At 48.6% G+C, this 15923-nt stretch overlaps 1 pseudogene; it reads left to right on the top strand.

Moving 5' to 3' along the window:
• Window positions 1-254: 254 nt before the first annotated feature.
• LOC132882626 (uncharacterized protein K02A2.6-like) lies at window positions 255-14877 on the top strand (annotated as a pseudogene).
• The last annotated feature ends 1046 nt before the right edge of the window (window positions 14878-15923 follow it).

The following is a 15923-nucleotide window of genomic DNA, read 5'->3' as shown; positions in this document are numbered from 1 at the left end:
CTGTTGGTGTGTGAGGGGTGCTACAGCACCATCGAGAGAGAGTGCCTAGCCATCAAGTGGGTGGTCCTCGCCTTCTGCTACTATCTGCTGGGATGCCCCTTCACCCTCTGTTCAGACCTGAAGGAAGTCTTTAGCAAGGGTAAAGCTTGTGGCCTACCACCACATTGTCCATACGACTGTGCCATCAATCTTCTGCCAGGAATGTCACCTCCATGCAGTCATATTTACCCCTTTCTCAGAAGGAACAGACGGTCATGGAGGAATACATCCAAGAGGCCCTCAAGCAGGGGTACATACATCTGTCAAAGTCACCAGCATCAGTGGGGTTCTTCTTTGTGGAGAAAAAAGGTGGAAGTCTCCAACCCTGCATAGACTTTAGAGGACTCAATCAGATCTTTGTCAAATACTCCTATCCTCTTCCACTGGTCCCCTCAGCTTTAGAACAACTTTATACTGCCAAGCTCTTCTCCAAACCTGACCTGCACAGTGCCTCCAACCTGGTCAGAATCAAAGAGGGTGATGAATGGAAGACCACCTTCAGCACTACCGCTGGCCATTTTAAGTACCAGTTAATGCCTTATAGCCTTTCTTCAGCACCAAGCATATTTCAGTGTTTTATTAATGATGTGCTACAGGACATGCTGGGCAAGTTTGTGATGGTGTATATATTAATGATCTACTCTCCCGATAAGAACCATCTGGAACATGTCAGATCAGTTCTCCAATGCTTGCATCAGATCTCCTTTTTGGGGTACATCATTGGCGCAGAAGGAGTTGGTATGGATTCTGTTATGTATGAACCTAGATATATGCCATACCAATAGTTACCACAAGAGGGCAGGCCGCCACTAGGGCATATAGGGATACTGCATGTAACCACTAGCAGAACAGGACAATAAAAAAAGTGAGTGAACCAGCAAGAAGCGTGTCCTCCGTGCTCTGTGTGTCGGGTAACATTGTTTACTTAGTTACACTATAAGGGAGCAACATAGCATAAATTGGCGACGAGTCGTGTAGTCCGGAACACTTCTCATCGACTGGCTGTGGAAGTAAAGTCAGTTTTGTGCAAGTTTGGACTGAAAAGAACACCCACGTTTTGGATAGCTAGTGTGCTAGTCAACAATGAGCCACTCTTCCTCGGATGACCCCAGTACAGCGAGTGCTCCTTCGAATGCTTCGAGTGCTTCGAGTGCTCCTATAGTGCAAGTAATTCCAGAAAGATGCATTTTGGCTGGAATAATTGGACATATGGATGCTTTTGATGAGTCTGGTGAGCAATGGACAACGTATATTGAACGTTTTGAACATTATGTTTTGGCTAATGACATACAAGCAGCTAAGAAAGTTTCAGTGCTGTTCAGTGTAATGGGACCTAAAACGTACGGACTACTCCGCAGTTTGGTAGCTCCCGTGGCACCTGGTGCAAAGACTTATGAACAGATAGTGACTGTGCTGCAAGATCACTTCGCATCGAAACCGCTTGTTATAGCTGAAAGGTTCAGGTTCCACAAGCAAAATCAGGGGGAAGGAGGGATGGTAGCAAGGAGGGATGGTAGCACAGTATGTGGCAGTGCTCAAGAGACTTTCGGAACACTGCGAGTTTGGGGCTTACTTAGAGGACACTCTGAGAGACAGATTTGTATGTGGATTAAAATGAAAAACTGTGCAGAAGCGCCTTTTGACTGAGAAAGATCTTACGTTCAAGAAAGCAATTGAACATGCAGTGTCAGCAGAGACAGCAGCACGCGACGTGCAGCAGTTAAGCAGCTCCCTGAAAGTGAATGCGGTGTTTCCGCAAAGTGAGAAATGTTGCTGCTGTGGGAAAGCAAATCATACTGATGATGACTGCTGGTACAAAGACCGTGAATGTCACCAGTGCGGGAGGAAAGGCCACACGAAACGAATGTGCAGGAGTAAAGCAAAAAGCAGTCACAAAAGAGAACATAAACAGAAAGATGGAAAGCCTGAACAGAAAAGCCATGCAAACAAATGCAGTGTGAAAGATAAAAAGAAAAAAATCCATCACATCGAGGCGAATGAAAGTGAAGGAATGAAATCAGACAGTGATAGTGACTTGGGACTGTATGTCATGTCTCAGAAAGGAAAATATTCACGCATATCAGTAAGGCCAACAGTCAATGGAAAGAAAACGGAGATGGAATTAGATACAGGGGCTGCTGTGCCATTGATTCCTTGGGAACTGTACAAACGAAAGCTGCACAAATTCCCTCTGCAATCATGCTAAAGACATACACAGGAGAGCCTTTGGCACCAGAAGGAGTCATTAAAGTGCAAGTGGACTTAAACAAGCAACGTGCTGACTTGCCACTGTACATGGTGAAGGTGGATGCTCCGCCATTGTTTGGTAGGGAGTGGCTGAGAACCATTAAACTGAATTGGAGAGACTTACAGACTGTACATGCCATTGAGGAAAGACAGACAGACAGCTTAGAGACTGTGTTAAAGAGACACTCCGCTGTTTTCTCCAATAAGTTAGGCACCATGAAAGGAATGAAAGCCAGACTCACTCTAAGACCAAACAGTGTGCCCAAATTCTGCCCACCACGTAACGTGCCATATGCTCTTTGACCGTGAGTGGAGGCTGAGCTGAAACATCTCACTGAGCTTGGCGTCATCTCACCTGTGGCGCATAGTGACTGGGCTACGCCAGTGGTGCCCGTCAATAAAAAAGACGGCATGGTGAGACTCTGCGGGGATTTCAAAGTCACCCTCAACCCAGCTCTTTGCATCGACAAGTACCCAATCCCACGTATTGAGGACTTGTTCGCTTCTCTCGCTGGAGGTCAATGCTTCAGTAAGCTGGATCTATCCAATGCGTATCTACAGATGGAAGTAGAAGAGAGCTCCAAGAAGCTGCTGACCATATCGACACAGAAAGGACTTTTCTGCTTCAACCGCTTACCGTTTGGTGTAGCGTCATCGCCCGCCTTGTTCCAGAAGGCAATGGACCAGGTGCTCCTCGGACTGCCACATACTCACTGTTACCTGGACGACATCCTTGTCAGTGGTCCTGATGAACAAACACACCTGAAAACCCTGGATGCTGTCCTCGGCAGGTTAGAGGAATACGGCCTGCACCTCAAGCAAGAGAAACGTCTCTTCTTCTAGGAGTCTGTGGAATACCTGGGCCATATCATCGACGCTGCTGGGCTCCACAAATCACCTGAGAAGGTACGTGCCATCATGGAGGCACCAGCACCAGGCGATGTAAGTCAACTTCGCTCGTTCTTAGGAATGCTTAATTATTATGGACGCTTTATCCCTGACCTGGCCACTGTGCTTAAGCCGTTGAATGAACTGCTCAACAAAGAAAAGAAATGGCAGTGGACGTCAGCTTGTGCATCAGTGTTCCAGAAAGCTAAAGCACTCCTGGTATCACAAGAGGTGCTCACACACTACAATCCTGAGCTGCCTCTCCGCCTCGCTTGCGATGCTTCACCCTGTGGGATCGGAGCTGTGCTCTCACATGTCATGCTGGATGGCGATGAAAAACCTATAGCCTATGCATCAAGAACTCTCAGCAAAGCGGAACGAAACTACGCTCAGCTCGAGCAGGAGGTGTTGGCGATAGTCTTTGGAGTACGCAAGTTCCACCAGTACCTTTATAGTAACACATTCACTCTACTCACTGACCATCGCCCGCTAACAACCATCCTCAGTCCAGTGAAAAGCACACCATCCATGGCTGCAGCTCACATGCAACGCTGGGAGCTCCTACTGTCTGCTCACAATTACACCATTGAGTACAGGAAAGGTTCCCTACATGCCAACGCTGATGGACTGTCAAGGTTACCGCTTCCTCATGCACCCAGTGAGAAACAAGGTGCAGTGGAGGTATTCTACACGTCACAGTTGGACACATTACCAGTCAGCAACACAGAGATCAAGCATCACACCATGTCTGACTCCACCCTGTCTCGTGTCATGGAAATGGTCACAACTGGCCGTTTTCCAACTGCAAAGGATGCAGGTGATGAGCTGTCACCCTATCTCCTGCGCCGCCACGATCTCACTGTGCAACACGGATGCATCATGTGGGGCTTGAGAGTGATTGTGCCACCCACGCTGCGCCCCCGTGTGTTGAAAAAGCTGCACTCAGCACACCCAGGTGTAGTGAGGATGAAGAGTTTAGCGCGCAGCTACATTTGGTGGCCCGGCACCGACACCCAGATCGAGCACCAAGCAAAGTCATGTCACTCATGTCAGCGTGTGCAGAAAGACCCTGGTCTAGCACCATTACACCCGTGGATGTGGCCATCCAGTCCTTGGGAACGTATACATGTGGACTTTGCTGGTCCATTTGAAGGACATATGTACCTAGTCACAGTGGATGCACACTCCAAATGGCCCGAGGTGCACATCATGGATAGCACCACATCCAGCAAGACCATCCAAGTGCTTAGGGGACTTTTTAGTCGCTATGGCATTCCACACAGTCTTGTAAGCGACAATGGACCTCAGTTCTGCTCTGAAGAATTCAGCATGTTTCTGAAATCCAATGGAGTCAAACACATTCGCTCAGCGCCGTACCACCCTGCCTCCAATGGCTTGGCAGAGCGCTTTGTGCAAACATTCAAATGTGCTCTGAAATCTTCCAGAGGAACTATATCAGTGCAACAGCGTCTAGATACATTCCTCCTGACCTACCGCAATACCCCCCATGCAACAACAAAGGAAACCCCAGCAATGCTGTTCATTGGACGCAAGCTGCATTCTCGACTGGATTTCCTGATTGTGTACAAATGGAGGAAATTCAAGACCATTGTTTCCCTCCCCAGGAATGGTCAACCAACAAAGATCACTCCAAGAGCAAGGCATGTACCGTAATAGTCAGTGAGGTTACAAAGGACCCCAGGGTAACTTCTAAGCAACTGAAGGCCTCTCTCACATTGGCTAATGTTCATGAGTCCACCATCAGGAGAACACTGAACAACAATTGTGTGCATGGCAGAGTTGCAAGGAGAAAGCCACTGCTCTCCAAAAAGAACATTGCTGCTTGTCTGCAGTTTGCTAAAGATAATGTGGATGAGCCAGAAGGCTATTGGAAAAATGTTTTGTGGATGGATGAGACCAAAATGGTCTCATTTTGTCTTGAACCACAAAATGGTTGTTATCTCGGAGCAGCTTTCAGCTTTGCAAGGAATACATTTTTCGGAGATCAATTTGAATAGAATGGACAGAATGGACAGATATGGACGAGCGGTGAGGACGTGCAAAGACTGCATCTGGAAAGACCAAACAATTCATATCTTATCAACATTCAGCGCCCTGAGACAGAACCGGCCTTGTTTTAGGCCGTTGCTGAGAAAACATTTCCCCCTGAAGGTCAATGCTGGGAGACACTCTCATTCCTCGCATTCCTCTCTAACTCTCTGCGGTCGCCATTTTTACCCCCAGTGTGACAAGCGGGTGCGTGACCAGCGCATTCATGGCTGCAGGAGTGGACGGCTGCTTGCTTGCGCTGGATTACCTCCCTTACCCCTTACTCCCCCCCTCAAGTCCTGTGTTTAAAGTGTACCTGTGTTGTAGTTGTGCTTATGCAAAGTTTTTTTTTTTAAATGTTCCCACACTGTACTCCTGAAAGGAGCATAGTGGGGGGGGGGGTGTTCTTTTTTCCTTATCCCTCCTCATGTTGTGTTTCCTTTTTATCTTTATCCCTGTCTTCCTGTCCTGTCTACCCTATGTCAATTGTATGTTGTATATGTACGGGTAGGTTGATGGCTAATTTCGCTGGTACATGTGACTAGTGACAATAAAGGGCATTATCTATCTTATCTAAATGGCACTTTTTGGTTTAAATGAGAAGTGTTATGTTTGGAGAAAGGAAAACGCTGCATTCCAGCATAAGAACCTTATCTTATCTGTGAAATGTGGTGGTAGTATCATGGTTTGGGCCTGTTTTGCTATATCTGGGCCAGGACAGCTTGCCATCATTGATGGAACAATGAATTCTGAATTATACCAGTGTGGCAGCGGGGGCGTGGTCAAGCGCCGGTCTGTGACAGGAGGGTGGAGCCGGGGAAGGTGAGTGGCAGAATCGCGACACCTGAGGATAATTAACCTGTGTTTGTGTGTGTGTGTTTTCCCAGTAACCGCTCCCTATTTAAGGAGGCAGAGAGAGAGGAGAGGGAGCGCAACCCGGGACCAGACAAGTGTGTGCGTGTGAATGAATGAGTGAGATACTGAAAAGTTGTAAAAATAAATCGCCTGTCTGCCTCCAAACGTTGTCCTGCCGTCCTCTGTGCTCCACCCACGCTCGATACGCGCTACAGTGGTGCTGAAACCTGGGACAAGGTGGAGCACCAACACAGCAGCCCCATGGAATCCTCCCCGTTCGCGGACTTGGTCCACGCCCTCGCCACGGCTCAGCAGAGCCAGCACCAGGCACTCGTCACGCTCCGAAAGGAGCAGGAGCGCCGCTTTGAAGCCCTGGTGCTGGCCCAGCAGGAAGATCGAGAGGCGTTCCGGCGTCTCCTCGCGTCGGCGGGGTCCACCAGCGCCTCGGCCGCGGGCCCGTCTCCCCTCACCGTGACCAAGATGGGCCCGCAGGACGACCCCGAGGCTTTCATCACATTGTTCGAGCAGGTCTCGATTCTGCCACTCACCTTCCCCGGCTCCACCCTCCTGTCACAGACTGGTGCTTGACCACGCCCCCGCTGCCACAAGGTCTTACCAACTTATTGACAGTTGCTACACAGATCTAGAAATCCTGGATCCAGAGACTCTGAATGATTACCATCTGTGGCAGCTGGGGCGTGGTCAAGCGCCGGTCTGTGACAGGAGGGCGGAGTCAGGGAAGGTAAGTGGCAGAATCACTACACCTGAGAGCAATTAACCTGTGTTTGTGTGTCTTCCCAGGGACCGCGCCCTATATGAGGAGGGAGAGCGAGAGCAGAAGGGGCTCATCCCTGAACCAGACGCTGGTTGTGTGTGTCTGCGCTAGATTGTTTATTGTTAGACTGAAAAGTGTGGCAATAAAGCCAAGTTAAAAACCTGATCTCTGTCCTGCCATCCTCTGTGCTCCACCCACACATAGGGAGTCCTACAGTGGTGCCGAAACCCGGGAAAGTGGAGCGCCAACCCAGCAGCCCCATGGAATCCTCCCCGTTCGCCGACCTGGTCCACGCCCTCGCCATGGCTCAGCAAAGCCAGCACCAGGCGCTCGTCACACTCCGAAAGGAACAAGAGCAGCGCTTCGAAGCCCTGGTGCTGGCCCAGCAGGAAGATCGCAAGGCGTTCCGGCATCTCCTCGCGTCGGCAGGGCCCACAAGCGCTCCGGCCGCGGGCCCATCTCCCCTCACTGTCACCAAGATGGGCCCGCAGGACAACCCCGAGGCTTTCCTCCCGTTGTTTGAAGAGGTCGCCGAAGCCTCGGGGTGGCCGATGGAGCAGTGCGCGGCGCGCCTCCTCCCCCTGCTCACGGGAGAGGCACAGCTGGCCGCGCTACAGCTCCCCGCCGACCGCCGGCTGGCCTACGCGGACCTCCGCCGGGCCGTCCTCCAGCGCGTGGGGTGCACACCGGAACAACAGCGCCAGCACTTCCGCACGCTGCAATTGGAGGAAGTCGGCCGGCCGTTCTCGTTCGACCAGCAGCTCCGGGACGCCTGCTGGCGGTGGCTGAGGGCCGACGATCACGATGCCAAGGGAATCATCAACCAGGTGGTACTGGAACAGTTCATCGCCCGCTTACCAGCAGGAACCGCAGAGTAGGTCCAGTGCCACCACCCGGCGTCGCTGGATCAGGCAGTCGAGCTGGCGGAGGATCATCTGGCGGCTGTCCCGGCGGCAGGACGGCAGATGACATCATCTCTTCTCTCCTCTTCTCTCTCTCTCTCTCTCTCTCTCCCCCTCCTCCTGTGTCCCGTCCTTGCCCCGTTCCCCCACCGCGGAGGCGGGGGCCGGCACCACCCCAGCCGGCCCGCCGCACCTGCGGTGCCCTCCTGTTTCTCCCTTCTGTGTCTGTCTCTCCCCCACCTCAGGTGAGTGAGCCCCAGATCACCGGTGCAGAGGGAAAGCCCAGGCCGGTTTGCTGGCACTGCGGGGAACCAGGCCACCTTCAACAGCAGTGCACAGCAATGGAAGTGGGCGCGGTGGTTCGGATCCCCGACACGCCAGAGGCCGCCCTCGATCGGGCTGGAGCGTATCGCATACCGGTGAGTATCCAAGGGGCTACATATCAGGCGTTGGTGGATTCTGGTTGTAATCAGACCTCAATTCGCCAAAGCCTGGTTCAAAACGAGGCATTGGGGGGAGCACAAGGGGTGAAGATGTTGTGTGTGCACGGGGATGTTCACCGCTACCCTTTGGTGTCGGTCCACATTATTTTCAGAGGGGAAAAATTTATAGTGAAGGCGGCGGTTAATCCTCGCCTTACCCACTCTTTAATTTTGGGGACTGATTGGCCGGGATTTCGGGGTTTAATGACGCGCCTAGTAGAGAGTGGGTCCTGCCAGTTGACAGGGGGAGGTCCCGGTGTCGCTTTGGTGGGAGCAGCTGTCACAGAGCCGTCTACGTCATCTCCGCGTCAGAGTGAGGAGCCGCCGGCTCCTCCTCTCTCTATCGGGGAATCCCTAGCGGATTTCCCATTAGAGCAGTCGCGAGACGAGACTCTGCAGCATGCGTTTGACCAAGTGAGAGTAATCGATGGTCAAACGCTCCCGCCGAACGCCACCCCGTCCTTCCCCTACTTCGCGATTATGAAAGATAGATTATACCGAGTGATGCAGGACACTCAAACTAAAGAGCGAGTCACGCAGCTTTTGATTCCAAAGAGCCACTGGGAATTGGTATTCCAGGCGGCTCACTTTAATCCCATAGCTGGACACTTAGGGCAGGATAAAACACTAGCCTGAATAATGGCCCGATTCTATTGGCCGGGGATTTGCGGCGATGTCCGTAGGTGGTGTACGGCATGCCGCGAAAGCCAGTTAGTAAATCCAGCAGCCATTCCAAAAGCGCCTTTGCACCCTCTACTGTTAATCGAGACCCCGTTTGAGAGAATTGGGATGGATCTCGTCGGGCCATTAGATCGGTCAGCACGAGGGTACCGCTTTATATTAGTTCTGGTGGACTATGCAACGCGATACCCGGAAGCAGTGCCTCTGCGCAATATCTCAGCACGCAGTATTGCAGAGGCACTCTTCCACGTCATCTCCTGAGTTGGAATCCCGAAAGAGATTCTGACTGATCAAGGCACTACGTTTATGTCACGAACACTGTGCAAACTGTATGGGTTATTGGGGATTAAGCTGATCCGCACCAGCGTATATCACCCACAAATGTACGGTTTAGTGGAACGGTTCAACCGCACCCTCAAAAATATTATTAAGAAATTCGTAAGTGAGGACGCATGTAATTGGGATAAGTGGCTCGAACCCTTGCTGTTCTCAGTGCGAGAGGTCCCCCAAGCCTCCACGGGGTTCTCCCCGTTCGAATTATTATATGGGCGTAAGCCGCGCGGCATCCTGGACGTGCTGCGGGAAAATTGGGAGGAGGGACCTTCACAAAGCAAGAACGAAATTCAGTACGTTATGGACCTGCGCACAAAACTCCACACGCTCACCCACCTAACTCAGGAGAATTTGCGGCAGGCCCAGGAACGGCAAGCCCGCCTGTACAACAAGGGTACGCGCCTTAGAGAGTTCACACCGGAAGATAAAGTACTCGTACTGTTGCCCACGTCGAGCTCCAAATTGATCGCCAAGTGGCAAGGACCCTTTGAGGTCACACAGCGAGTCGGGAACGTCGACTATGAGGTGAGGCGAACAGACAGGGGTGGGGCGCTACAGATTTACCACCTCAATCTACTTAAACTCTGGAATGAGGAGGTTCCCGTGGCGTTGGTGTCGGTGGTTCTGGAGAAGGCGGAGCTGGGGCCGGAGGTTCAAAAAGGAGCATTGGCATCACGTACCTCTCCGGTCCCCTGTGGAGACCACCTCTCCCCGACCCAACTCACGGAGGTCGCCCAGTTGTAGACCGAGTTTTTGGATGTGTTCTCGCCCCTGCTCGGTCGCACTAACCTCATAGAGCACCACATAGAGACACCCCCGGGGGTGGTAGTGCATAGCCGCCCTTACAGGCTACCTGAACACAAAAAAAAGGTGGTTCGGGAAGAACTTCAGACCATGCTCGAAATGGGCATCATTGAGGAGTCCCACAGTGACTGGAGCAGCCCGGTGGTCTTGGTACCCAAGGCCGACGGCTCGGTCCGGTTCTGTGTGGACTATAGAAAAGTCAATGCGGTGTCTAAATTCGACGCGTACCCAATGCCTCATATTGATGAGTTGCTCGACTGACTCGGCACTGCTCGCTTTTATTCGACACTGGATTTGACGAAGGGATATTGGCAGATCCCCTTGACTCCACTATCCCGAGAAAAAACGGCCTTTTCCACACCGTTTGGTTTACACCAATTCGTCACCCTTCCGTTTGGGCTGTTTGGGGCACCCGCTACGTTTCAGCGGCTGATGGACAGAGTCCTCCGCCCTCACGCCACTTATGCGGCCGCGTATTTGGATGACATCATCATCTATAGTAATGACTGGCAGCGGCACCTTGAACATCTGAGAGCCGTCCTTAGGTCGCTGAGGCGAGCGGGGCTCACAGCCAACCCAAAGAAGTGTGCGATTGGGTGGGTGGAAGTACGGTATCTGGGCTTCCACTTGGGCAACGGGCAGGTGCGTCCCCAAATTAATAAGACGGCAGCAATTGCGGCCTGCCCGAGGCCCAAGACCAAAAAGGGGGTGAGACAGTTCCTGGGGCTGGCTGGCTATTATCATAGGTTTATACCTAATTATTCGGACGTCACCAGCCCGCTGACTGATCTCACTAAAAAGGGGGCACCAGATCCGGTCCAGTGGACGGAGCAATGCCAGCGGGCTTTCTCAGAGGTAAAGGCTGCACTGTGTGGGGGGCCACTTCTACACTCCCCTGACTTTTCTCTCCCTTTTATGTTGCAGACCGATGCGTTGGACAGAGGGCTGGGGGCGGTTTTGTCCCAGGAGGTGGAGGGGGAGGACCGCCCGGTCCTGTATATCAGCAGGAAGCTGTCGGTGCGTGAGGGGCGCTACAGCACAATAGAGAAAGAGTGTTTGGCCATCAAGTGGGCGGTTCTCGCCCTCCGGTACTACCTGCTGGGGCGCCCTTTCACCCTCTGTTCGGACCACGTGCCCCTCCAGTGGCTCCACCACATGAAAGATGCCAACGCGCGGATCACCCGTTGGTATCTGGCGCTCCAACCCTTTAATTTCAAGGTGGTCCACAGGCCGGGGGCGCGGACTTCCTCTCCCATCAAGGGGGGGGGGGGGAGTCGGCTGCAGGCCGGACGGCCGCCCGGCCTGAGTCGGGCGGTGGGGGTATGTGGCAGCGGGGGCATGGTCAAGTGCCGATCTGTGACAGGAGGGCGGAGTCAGGGAAGGTAAGTGGCAGAATCACTACACCTGAGAGCAATTAACCTGTGTTTGTGTGTCTTCCCAGGGACCGCGCCCTATATGAGGAGGGAGAGCGAGAGCAGAAGGGGCTCATCCCTGAACCAGACGCCGGTTGTGTGTGTGTGTGTCTGCGCTAGATTGTTTATTGTTAGACTGAAAAGTGTGGCAATAAATCCAAGTTAAAAACCTGATCTCTGTCCTGCCGTCCTCTGTGCTCCACCCACACATAGGGAGTCCTACACCATCCTTTGGCCCTCTACACAGTTGCTGGAATGCTGGTGACCAAGGGCGTGCCTGCTGCATTGAATATAAAATGGTATGTATTCTAGATGTGATATTTTAGATTTGATGACCTTGAAAGGAGATTGCACTCATGTTATGCCATTTCGAACTACTGACTTTCCAGTGATGCATGTTTCCATTGTGATGTTGGGGAAGTGTGAATAGGTCCATGCATTTAATACTATTGCCATATAACTTTCAGTGTCATGCATGATCTTGGCTGAAAGGAGTGGTTTTTTTTTTTTCCACAGGCTATGTTACTGCTTGTTCACATAAACCCCAAACTCATTTGGAAGGTTCAGCTAACCAGTGCCCCTGAATCTCTGGAGCACCTGTATAATGAACTACAGGAAAGACTTGAAGGGGATTTCTGTCTACAATATGAAGACCCAGATTTTGGCCAAGCAGTCTGCAATCTGATTGATATTGCAGAGTTGCCTAAAGAAAAAGCTGTCTTGCACATTCTTTGGAGCAGTATTGGGTCCCCATCCACACCACTTTCCCAAGTACTATCCTGTTCATTTTCCACCTCTTCCTTTGATACAGCTGGCATGAGTTCTCCAGTGCCCACCCCCAGCCTATCCTCTGTTACTCGGCCCTGTTGGCGAAGTATCTCTCAGTGGCCTAAACCTTTTCCAATCCCAAGGTTCTCATATCATGTGGAGCTGAAACTCCATAAAGGGAATGAGGTGTATGCAAAAGATGGGAAAGGTCTACAGGTAACTAGAGATATGAAAATGGAGATCCTAGACAAGTTCATCTCATCTCATTATCTCTAGCCGCTTTATCCTTCTACAGGGTCGCAGGCAAGCTGGAGCCTATCCCAGCTGACTATGGGCGAAAGGCGGGGTACACCCTGGACAAGTCGCCAGGTCATCACAGGGCTGACACACAGACAACCATTCACACTCACATTCACACCTACGGTCAATTTAGAGTCACCAGTTAACCTAACCTGCATGTCTTTGGACTGTGGGGGAAACCGGAGCACCCGGAGGAAACCCACGCGGACACGGGGAGAACATGCAAACTCCACACAGAAAGGCCCTCGCCGGCCCCGGGGCTCGAACCCAGGACCTTCTTGCTGTGAGGCGACAGCGCTAACCACTACACCACCGTGCCGCCCCTAGACAAGTTGGCACAACAAATATTTGCTGTGAAAGCCTACCCTGACAAATGTGAATCTGTTGCCTCTGAACTTAACAAATATCCATGTCTTAAGGAACCAGGTACTGGCTCTGGATACGCTGGCTGGACAACCAGCATTAAGTACAAGCTTGGAAACTTCAGATCAAAACTGTGCCAAGCTGGCTGTAATGAGGTTAATGTCAACAAAAGAGGAAGGGGTGATGACACAGCAGGTTTTCTTTGAGGAAAAAAAAAGCATGGAGAGATGGTCACATGCCAGATCATCCTGAGAACTTTAAATGATGATGCACTAGAAGATTTGAGATGCATCCTGGTCAGTGAGATGAAAAAGAAAGGGAAAGACATGGAACTCAGACAAAAGATGGAAGTCACTTTCTCCCTTCGGAGATTGTGCAGGTGGAACCCATGGTCTTGGAAGTTCAGGAAAGATGGCCAGGTCTCTTCCTTCAAGAACAGGCAAGATATTCCTTTATAATGGAGAGGTTTGGTTAAGTTCTGCTTGCTGATTTGGAACAATAACTTATTGAATTTCTGAACTGAATGTCTGAATGTACTTCTGAAAGCATTAAAATTTGTGTCGCTTGTTTGGCATTTGTGTTGTACAGATCTACCAGGAGTTCAACAGTGTCACCACCAAAGAACTGTTGGGAACCTTTAAAGCAGCCCTAGAGAAGTACTCCTCTCATCTCCAGAAACTGTATCATGCCAGGAAAGGTGCCTTTTGTAAAGACATGGAAGATCTCTTGGAAAAACTTGATGAACAGGTAGAGATTATCTTAATTGGTGCTATGTTTACTATGTTTGTTTGCAACTTAAAATAAATTAACAGCAGAAACTGTTTTATCTGCCAGCCAGCACCAGTCACAACTGCAGACTACCTTAAAGCAAAACACCAGCGGTTTAATTGTAGGCTATATTTCTGCATGGGCAAGACTCATTCCCAAACATTCCTGTAAAGAGAACATTATGTTGGTAACTGCCTTCTAGAGTTTGACCACTGTTCGTGGTTTCAGCCATAAACAAGAACAACGGTCAAACTCTAGAAGGCAGCTACTGACGTAATTCTCTTTACGGGAAAATTTGAATCGTGTCCATGCAGAAATACAGCCTACAATTGAAAACTGACAGTGTTTTGCTTTTAATATGCTGAAATTCTGTTACATTCACAATGCTAACTAATTTACCTCCCCACCCCACCTTAATTCTGAGGCATCTGACATTGCACAGCATTGAAGGAGAACTGTTTTGGAAGGTCTTCCCATATTTCTCCATGAAATTCTAAGAAGCTTTTTGTGACATGCCTGGTGAGTACACTATCTTACGACCACTCTTTCTGTATTTCACCAAAGGACTAATGTTTATTATGAGACCGTAGATACATTTTAACATGGAAAGAGATGAAAAAACAGTAGGTCCATACACTTAGTCTCCCTTAATCTAATGTCTTGTTTCATTAGGTTCCCATTTAAAAATTTTTACCGTACATGGGAACCTAATGAAATAAAACTTTGGATTAAGGGAGCCTAACCTTCTGCTTTTTTTTTAACTCTTTCCATGTTAAAACATATATACAATATCATGATAAACATTGGTCCTGTTAAGAATATTTAGTAAGTGGATAGCTGAAAGGAAATCATACACATTGCACTTTATTTTTATTAGTTTCTGTCAAACAGCAGTATCTTTATACTTTTAACAGGCAACTGATCCAGAGGAACAGACCAGAGGTGTCCAGATGGGTGTGCTCACTGTTCTCAAAGATGATGTGCCTACAGTCATCAATATTGCCATTGTGCTGGAGGGAACCATTGTTCTCACAGATCTTCCAGACCTCCTCACTGCATTTGCCTACCTGTTTGGCCTGCTCTATGCCTTGAACATGCAGTTCCCAAAAGAACACAAGTACACTTTTGAAACTATTCAGCACATTTTCATGGAACTTTCCACCAATTGCTCACAGCGTGTCAGGAGCTTGAAAACAAAACTCTTACTTTAAGATATACTCTTTGTTTTGCCTTTTTATTTTCATTTATTTTACTATTTATATTTGAGATGAGCCATGTTTTGGCAGGAGGTGAGATTTTAACTTGCTTCCAACTCCCCCAACCACTACCACCACACACACACTTTGGACAGACTGTTGGTTTATATTGCCATCCTTTTGGAAAAAAGCCAGTGTCCTAACATATCCTCCAGATTTCACTGCTGCTGCTTACCCCAAAAGAACACACCTTAAAGACTATTAGATTAGATTCACTTTATTCATCCCACATTGGGGAAATTCACGTGTTACAGTAGCAAGAAAATGTCAAACAAAACAAATAAAACTGAAATAAAAATTAGACAAACAAAGGATTAAACACGGAGGGCTATTTGCATTATCTACTGTGAAAGAGTATAGAAAAATTGCCTTATTGAGAGGCTCGGAAAAATTGCACATTACAGGTAGAATCTTATATATATATATAAAATGTAATACATATATATAAATAAAATATACAGTATACACACACTACACACACACACACATATATATATATATATATATATATATATATATATATATATATATATATATATATATGTGTGTGTGTAGTGTGTGTATACTGTATATTTTATTTATATGTATGTATTTATATATATATATATATATACACACACAAATAAAACAAGTGTGTTTATTTATATTATATATATATATATATATATATATATATATATATATATACACACAAACACATACACACACACGTGTTTTATTTGTGCGTGTGTGTGTGTATATATATATATATATATATACACACACATACATTATATATAGATATTGTGTGTATTTATTAATATATACATATATATAAAATATACACACGTGTGTAGTGTGTATAAACTGTATATTTTATTTATATATACGTATGTATTTTGTGTGTATATATATATATATATATATATATATATATATATATATATATATACACACACAGTATAATATATATAAAAAATACACACACATATATTGTGTGTGTGTATATATATATATATTTT

Source organism: Neoarius graeffei, chromosome 3, assembly GCF_027579695.1.
Source record: "Neoarius graeffei isolate fNeoGra1 chromosome 3, fNeoGra1.pri, whole genome shotgun sequence".
In the NCBI taxonomy this organism is placed as follows: domain Eukaryota; kingdom Metazoa; phylum Chordata; class Actinopteri; order Siluriformes; family Ariidae; genus Neoarius; species Neoarius graeffei.
The sequence above is the reverse complement of the archived record's forward strand: the minus strand, read 5'-3'. Positions and strand labels throughout refer to the sequence as shown.